Source organism: Phacochoerus africanus, chromosome 12 (assembly GCF_016906955.1).
Source record: "Phacochoerus africanus isolate WHEZ1 chromosome 12, ROS_Pafr_v1, whole genome shotgun sequence".
NCBI classification, from domain to species: domain Eukaryota; kingdom Metazoa; phylum Chordata; class Mammalia; order Artiodactyla; family Suidae; genus Phacochoerus; species Phacochoerus africanus.
In genome coordinates, this window is record NC_062555.1 from 62,022,144 (window position 1) to 62,030,028 (window position 7,885).

The following is a 7,885-nucleotide window of genomic DNA, read 5'->3' on the forward strand; positions in this document are numbered from 1 at the left end:
TGTATATGTATAACTGGGTCACTTTGTTGTACAGAGGAAACTGAGACAACATTATAAATCAACTATAATTAAATTTTTTTTTTAGTTTACACAGTCTGTTGAATACCTCAGTTTCACCAGCTGTAGAGCAGCAATAAAATACCCTGACACCTGCCAAGGGTCATAAAGGTCTTATGAAAACCAAATAAAACATCGTGCCCGAAGATCACCCAAGAGGGACAACGGCATGAGGTCATCACTCCTCTGGTCCTATGGCCACAAACCCGGGTTGAGGGAGTCCACACACCGGCCGCAGAGCCTCCACCTGCCCGGCCCCCATCACCCCATCCCCGAGCAAACAACAAGGCTGGCTGGAAGGTACTCTCACCCCACCTGCTGTGGGCGTTCAGACAGCAGAAACCTTCTCTCACGCAGCTCTGGAGGCTGGGAGTCCAGGGTCAAGGTGCTATGAGGCTTGTGTCTGCAAAGGTCCCTCCTCCTGCCTTGAGGATGGCTGCCTCCTCTGTCCATGGGCTTTCCTCTGTGCGAGACCAGAGAGAGACCTCTGGTTTCTCTTCTTCTCCTTACCGACACACAGGTCCTATGAGACCAGCGCCTCACCCTTATCACCTCTTGTAGCTTTGCTTGTCTCCTCAAAGGACCCATCTCCAAGGACAGTCACACAGGGGTGAGGGCTTCAAATATGAATTTTAGGCAGCACCCAGTCCAGCTCCTAACAGACACCCCGAGAAAGGAGCTGGCTGGCTGAGTCTTTCCTAGGCGTCAGGTGATCTCTGCTGGGTACTCGGGCGTCGTCTGTAACAGGAAGTCCTAGCCACGCCCCCGGGGCCGTAGATGGGGATTGGTGACCCGTCCGTCCCCATTAACATACATCACTATGCAGGAGGATGCTGTGCTTTTCAATGGGAAGAGAGGGTTTTGTGTTAATATTGCTGTTTTGTGGATGGACAGAACCACCTAAGAACAGGGCATTGGCCCCCAAGCTGCCCTGCCCGCGGGCTTTGTGTCCGCCGAAGGGAGGGATTAGCAACAGAGGCGGGAGGAGGGCTGAGCCCGGCACGGCTGGTACTTCGTAGCTCTGACATGTGGCAGCCTGGAGCATCAGAACCCCTTCAAACGGGTTCCCAGCCAGAGGAGCTCGCTGGGCAGGCGCAGAGTGGGAACCCTTTGACTGCACACGTGACCGTCTGGGACTCCAGGGCACAGGCGACCTGGGAGGGGGAGGAACTGAGATGGCCTCCCAAGGGCGAGAGGATGGAAATGTATTTACATTGTATCTTTCTCTCCACAAGCTGGCGAGGCCTGCCTGGGGCCTTTGGGTTACACATCATGCTGCTGGATTTCAGGGCACACAATGGGGACAGGGAAGCCAAGAGGCGGGGAAGAGGAATTTCTGAAGGTGCCTGGGCGTTACCTTCCTGGTCCAGGTGAAGATTCATCTCATAGATATTGGCAGAGGTGGTTTGAGGTGGACTCAACTGGCCCCACGTCTCCTAGGAGAGGACAGCCTCAGTGCCTAATCAAGACACAAGGGGAGTTCCCTGGTGGCCCAGCAGTTAAAGATTCCGCCTTGTCACTGCTGTGGCTCAGGTTGGATCCCTGGCCCAGGAAATTTCACATGCTGAGAGTCCAGCCAAAAACCAAAAAAATCTAAAAAACAAAACAAAAAACAAAACAAAAACCCCATAAGGAGCTCAGGATCAGCCCATTCAAGAATTGTAGCCACTTAAAAAACAAAAAAAAAACAAAAAAAACAAAAAAACAGGGGTTCCCATTGTGGCACAGAGGAGATGAATCCGACTAGGAATCATGATGTTGCAGGTTCAATCCCTGGCCTTGCTCAGGGGGTTAAGGATCTGGCGTTGCTGTGAGCTGTGGTGTGGGGCTGGCAGCGGCAGCTCTGATTAGACCCCTAGCCTGGGAACCTCCATATTGCCATGGATGCAGCCCTAAAAAGACCAAAAAAAAAAAAAAAAAAAGTCCAGGGTCCAAGGCTCTTTTCTCCTCTGGAACAAGGTCAGCAGACTCAGGACACAGGTCTAATCGTGGCCTTTTTAATCTGACCTGGGTACTTAGTACCTATCATCTCAAGGATTTAGCTGCTGGATCTATACCCTGGTAGAGTTCATGTGTAAGGACCCTTAAACGTTACTGAGGCTTTAATGAAGGCAGTGCCTTCCTTGCATCTCTCACCTGCTCCTGTGAATGGCATCTGAGCAAGGCCCTTCAGCTCACAGGAGGGGCTGAGTGCCAGGAGCAGAGCAGTGCCAGGGATGGGGCCTCAGGAATACACGGTGCCATAGGCTCCGAAGTCTCCCTAGGCATGGCTCTGTCACCAAAAGAGACAGCCGGCATGTGCGAGGACTTAATTAGAATCTGGCGCTGCAGCCAACCGGCAGGTGGGAGGATGTTTGGAAGTGGGTCTCGAGAAAAGCCAGAGAGGATAAGCACCCACCTCCGTCTTGCTAGAGCGTTTTCGGCAGGCAGGCAGGCTGGACCCTGAATGAAGCTCACAGTCTCAAAAGACAGAAAAAAAATCTCCATTAAGATCTCCCGCGCGCAATCTCTGAATGAGTTCAGATTTATTTCAAGAACACATCCCCCCCCAGCCCTGAAATAAGTGTGAACCGAACTGTGAAAAACAGACCTTGACCATATTGTTGTCACCAGCGAGTCGCAGCAACAATCTTCCGTTTTGAATTATCACCCCCTCTTTCTTTTTTGCATTGAAGGATTTGGAGATTTAAAGAAATCGCGAGCCAAGATGACTCAAAAGATTGCTGGTGTTTGAAATCGTGATCCTTCTTCTCCCAGCCTGCAGCCTGCACAGCATCACCCGGGGTGCTCCCTGGACGTGCCTCCTGAGACGGGGCCTTACTCTGGGCCACCAGAGAGGTCCCTGCCACATAACTGAACCCTCCGTGATGAGAGGGAACTCTCTGGGGAGCTCAGCCCTTCGCAAACCTCAATCCCCAACCGAGCCTGTTCTTTTCCATCATGTTCTAAGTGGATCTGAATGCGTTACAAACCACAGAGCGGCAAATTGTATTGGATTATTTATAACCATAAAATAAATGGAATAATGTAGGTCTTGTGAATATTTTTTCAATGGCAGGGAAAGCCAGAAACAGGAAAACCCCCGGTGAAGCTAAAGGATTAATGCATAATGAATTCATCATCCTCTTGCCTTTGATGACCTTTCTTGAAGGAGTGGGAACCAGTTTCCAGGGTGCCATGTTAACAGTTCCCCAAACTTTCAGGTTTCCCAGCCCTGAGCTCTTGCATAAACCATTAGGCTTCAGAGAAATACATACCTTTTGAAGAAGAATACCTATTTCTTTTCCCTGGGCGATGCGTCTTCTCATGGCAAAGGCCACCAAATAGCCTCCTTTCACCTGCTTCTAATTTGGCATAAAGGCAAAAATAATATGCCTAGGTATTTACTTCTAAAATCATGCTAGAAGAATACTTTGAGATGAAAGGGAGTCTTGTGAGGTACTATCTGTCATTGGCTTCGCATGATTAAAGGTAGGGTACCTATGCAACCTGGACAAACCACATCAAAGCCTTCATTAGGCTGGCAGGTACAGTGCCCAGCATCTGACTACAGTGATGCTCTGAAGTTAATATGCTTTCATTTGATGAAAGTCCAGACTCCTAAGGAAACAGCGATATGGAGACAACAGTGCTGTTTCTCTGTGCTTCCTCCTTCGGATGCACGACTCTCCTTTGTGAAGCTTCGGGGAACATGACCACAAAATTCCCTTTGCTGCGGTTGTTGCTAGCACTGTTAATGAATGGCCCATGTCCTTGGACTTGTGTGCTCAGCACTGTGCCAAATACTTCAGACACGTTATCTTGTGTAATCTTCACCTCTAGACTGTGATGTGGGTTTTACAGGTAAGGAAGGGGCCCGACATCGCACAGCAACAGTGGGACCAGCCAGGGTCCCCAGGCAGGAGCGTGGGGCTGGGGACCCCACTTGGCTAGACTACCTCCCCATTTCAACTTCCTACTAACCATTTGATGAGAAGGGGGAAAAAACCCAAACCAGGCTGGCTAGTGAGTTCTTTTAAGGATGGCCTCAAAGGCCCCTTTATCAGCATCGGCGAGGAGTCTTGGGGAAACCAGGTGAGCCTGAGGAATTGTGGCTGCTCTTGTTTGGAGCAAAAGCTAAAGGAAAAAATCTCTGACTTGCTTCTTTCTGGTCCCAAACCTCACATCTTTGCACAGCAGTCTAAATAAGCCCAAGAGCTAACCTTCCCCCTGAAGATACCCCTAATCCTATACTGGTCCCCTAAGGGTTACAACAGCTAAGATCTTACCCTCGACAGGAGGGGAAGGGGGAAGCAGGGAATATGAGATGTTCCCACCCGAGCAGTGCAAGAACTCTTTCTGGGGACACCTGCGTTTCCACGGGCCAATGTGGAAGCTGTAAGTAATTGCCTCTAAAATAGACATAAAGGTTATGAGCGCTGCCAGCACTCCCACCCAACATGAGCTAAGATGTCACCCATGGGGTGCGTGGAACTACTCCACTGAGAGAAATGTCCCCCATCAGCCAGAGCAGTACAGCCTAGCACATCTCCCCTGAGCAGGAATCATGGGAAAACTACTCCGACCTTGAAAAGAGAATGTACTAGAAACGTAGGCGCCTTAGTCCACCTAGACTTAGGAAGAGAATATCCACCAGGCCTCCACAAACACCTGTGAAGTCTGAACACAGAAAGCAGATTGACGTGGTGTTGCTGCTGTAACAAATACACCTACCACAGAGAACTATTGTGCCTCCGACCCTCTTTTTTTTAAAGGCTGAACCCAAGGCATATGGAAGTTCCCAGGCAAGGGGTTAAAGTGGAGCAGCAGCTGCCAGTCTACACCACAGCCACAGCAATGCCAGATCCAGGCCAAGTCTGTGAACTACACCACAGCTCATGGCAACACTGGATCCTTAACCCACTGAGTGAGGTCAAGGATGGAACCCACATCCTCGTGGATCCTAGTCGGGTTCATTACCGCTGACCCACAATGGAAACTCCCCTATGACACTCTTTTTAAGTAGTAGCAAATGCCATGGCTGCACAGTCAGACATGCATCGCTTGTACCCATCTGCCCCATTCTGTTTCGCGGTGTTTCCTAGAGTTCATCTAGAATAAATGATCCACATGTTGCTAATGTCTTTTCATACACTTCATTTTCCATGAGGCAAGGTGAAGAAACTTTTGCCTAATGCAAAATGAAATCAGCAGGTGTCAAAACACTCCAGTGCTTTCCTTTGCTCAGCAATTTGCACGGTGGGAAGACGGAAAGGTACACAAAAGGCAGCCAGGACCACAAAGATGCTGATGTCTCTGAAATTTGGACTTTTTTTCCCTTGTCTTTATTGCTAACTTTCAGAAGTAATTAGGGCACTCATTTCTAAGCTAATGCCTTCTAATGGTCACTTAATTCTGGACAAACTGCAGAGTAGAATGCTTTTGAAACTAGAATTAATTGTTTAAAAGACATTATTGGGATTAGTCTGGTAAATGCAGAGAGAGGGGAAAAAGGATCTTTTACTGAGACATTAAAAATAATGAAGTCCCCTCCAGTCCCAGACCTCATACATTTTGTGAGTTTCTTTCTTTTTCTGAAAGTAATCAGCTGAGCGCATGAAGCAATACCAGAGACCTTTATACCTGTTTATGAGAGTTCAATGACGTCTCCGCTCACCGTATCAAATCAGTCAGACTAAGAAAGAGAACACACAGAGCCAGACTGAGCCTCGTTGCCATTATTTCTCTCTCTTCTTCTCTCTCGTTTCAAAACATCCATCTAATCATGGCTGTGCTCAGAGTCTCAAAAAAGCCAGCATAGAGCACAAAGGGAATAGGTTTCAGTCTTCTCTAGCTGTAGGCTGTTGAAGGACAAAGGCGTGTAAACAGCAAAGAACACTGAGGCCAATGCTCTGACCAAAGTGCAGAGCGGATTCTGTAAGCCCATCAAGTAAGAGAATTTTGAATGGGAAAAAGCTGGGAAGCTTTCAAAACCTTGATGTGTGTGTATGTACCCCAATGGCTGGATAAGGAAAGGAAGGCCATACCAGGCTCAGGGAGCAGCTGAGCAAAGACCCCCAAAGTAGGGGAATCCACATAGAGCATAGCGGGATGTGACTGTCCTGGGGTATAAGGTGAGAGGGTGACCATATCAGGGGAAGCTCTGAATGCTAGAGTCGGGATATCAGTGAACAGACAATCACGAACCATGAATAGTTTTTGAGTAGGAAATGACATGGATCAAAGTTGCAAGTTCAAGTTGATATGTTCAGTTTCTTTTCTCCCCAAAGGAAAGATAAGATAGGTATAACTGAAGTATGAAAAGGGAAAAGGAGCAAGAACTATGGGGGGAGGGGGGGATAGAAAACAGGACTGGGGGAGTCAGTGACACAAATTTCTACTTTGCCATGTTGTTTGGGGCAAAACTATTCATTTTCTTTATCTACTTTCTCATTTCCTGTTTGTTATTGAGTGTTGACATTCTTCTCTCTTTAACTTCTTCTCAGTATTTAAATATCACCTCAAAACAGCATCACTGCCCTGGACGTCCATCCTGTGATTTCCCAAATTTTCAAATGCAAGCTTGGCATGTGAAGATAGATCTGACATCGATCTTTGAACTTGACGGAGCCCAGCTGTCCACCAGATCCCTGACTTGTTTTTCCTTCTCATTCCTGGACATCGCTTCCATCCTCCAAATCACCAAGGCTGGAACTACAAAAGTTATTTTAGACGGTGCTTTCTCTCAGTACATCCACACATAATGCATGGTCAAACCCTGTTCTGAAACCTCTCTTAATATCTGCACCCATCCTCTTCACTTCATTCCCCCTCTGCCACAGGTTTATTTCAAGTTTCTGCCTTTATTTCACCCCTGAACCATCAGATTAATCTTCTAGTTGGTTTCCTTGTCTCCAGTCTCCTCCCTTGATAATTGATTTCCTCATTGTTTGGCCAAAAACACAGATAAGGATGTGTTAGGCTCTTCCTCACATTTGCTTCTCTCTTCCCATTGCTACACAATGAGGGCAACCACCAGAGTGTGACATCCAGTGTCTGGAAGGATCTGGCATATTTGTCACTGTCCGACATTTTTCTGTCATGGTGCCCTTTGGGTGAACATTTGTGTGAGAAACAAATAGTTCATTCTGGACCCAATAGGTCCACCCACACACTGCCCTCCAAACCTCATTGTCTCACGAGCCATCCAACATTTGCCCTTCCATGTATCTGACTATAGAGTCATACCCTGAACCGCCCTCTCAGCTTGAGTTGGTATAGATTCTGATCTCAGGTTCCCGCTCTTTTCTGACTGTGACTACGAGATGGTCTAGTCGGTTATTTGCACTGCAAAAAAAAAAAAAAAAAAGTCCTTTCTGCCCCCAGGACCACCTGTGATACATGCAGCTGTGAGCACATGGCTGTTCCTTCCCAGAGGGAAAGGAAATCAGGCTTCAGGATGATTCCTCTGTAGCCAGTATTGTAGGGGGACCTCCGGGGAGGTTACAACGCAGATTATAGAGAGTGTGGCAGAGAACTGGGGGTGGGGCAGGGCAGTTTCCCTGCAAACGTGAGCTGCATGCTTCCATCATCCACTTGTGCTCTCACAACCGGCTTGGTCCCTGCCTCATAGCTCCACTTCCATGTGATGGAGGCATGCAGGGGCTTTTCTGGCCACAGGAATCAGAGAATCCTTGCTCCATCATGGGCAACAACCACATGGTGGCTTGGTATTTTGATAAAAAGCCCCATGTGAAAAAGCTTGCTTGCTTGCTTGCTTGCTTGCTTGCTTGCTTGCTTGCTTGCTTGCTTGCTTTCTTTCTTCCTTCCTTCCTTCCTTCCTTCCTTC